The following is a 1,135-nucleotide window of genomic DNA, read 5'->3' as shown; positions in this document are numbered from 1 at the left end:
CTTTTCCCCAGAAATCCTTGGATTAGTGTTACTGTGGCTGCTACCACAAAGTGGCAGTTCATTAAACTGGGAGAAATATGGAAGTACTTGTACAATATATAAAGTAACCAGTTCATTAATTTTGGAGAATCACATTAGATTGCCTTCAAACAAATTGTTTCTGATGAGTTTATCTGAAGCCCAAAGAATAATCAAAACCTACTAGCTACAATGCATGAAGTAGCACATATTTATTGTGTAGAATATGTATAATGAATTAAATCCTGAATCAAAAGTCTTGCTTGGTTTGCTACTTAAAAACAAATCAGAAATAGAGTGTCATTGAAATGAAGTCCAGACTGAAGGCCTGTAGCGAGCAGGAGAGCATACGCTTCGTGAGCACAAGGCATGGACCCCAACCCCAGGACCATAAAGGAAGAAATAGAAGAAAGTGAACGTGTAGGAGAAAGAAGACGGAAAGGAAGAGGAAAGGGCAAGAGAAGAGGAAGGGCATAGCAGGAGGAAGAAGAAAAGGGACAGGGAGAAAATAGAGGGGAGGAGAGAAGGAAGAGGGAAACAGGACCCTGGGGAAAAGGAGCAGGAGAGGAGACAGGAAGAGGAATATAAATGCAATTTAACAACAAGAATTCTTGCAAAACATTTTGCATAAGTGATCTTCAGGATTATTTTCTTATCAGAGAGAGAACTAGCACACTGACAATATGGGTGATGCCTGTTGTTCGGTCATTTTATTCTTTTTCTCCAGTGAGGATGTCAAAAGAAATCTTGAGTTTGGTGTTTTACAAATACACTTTGGGATTTCTTTTTCATGAATCAAACATGGGAAAGAACTAAAAGCAATCACCCTTAATTAAAAAAAGAAGAGGAACTATATTTATTTGTATTACTATTCATGAAGAAATTCTGGAGATTTCTGGTTAATTCAGAGGACCTCATGCCAAAATATAGGGCAAGAGGAAAGTAAAACTTTTTAAAAGTGTAATAGGTTATTATTGATGCAAGGTTTTACTGGATGTCTTTCCTTTTTATTTCTTTTTGCCAGTTGTTCCGTGGTGCAGCAAGACTGTGCCCTGGAGCCCTTTTCAAGTCACCACATGAAACTCCATTTCTGTAGTCCCTGTGGGTGTGGGTGCCT

Source organism: Dipodomys spectabilis, unplaced genomic scaffold (genome assembly GCF_019054845.1).
Source record: "Dipodomys spectabilis isolate Male_0828 unplaced genomic scaffold, ASM1905484v1 ptg000247l, whole genome shotgun sequence".
NCBI lineage: Eukaryota > Metazoa > Chordata > Mammalia > Rodentia > Heteromyidae > Dipodomys > Dipodomys spectabilis.
Note: the sequence above shows the minus strand (reverse complement) of the source record.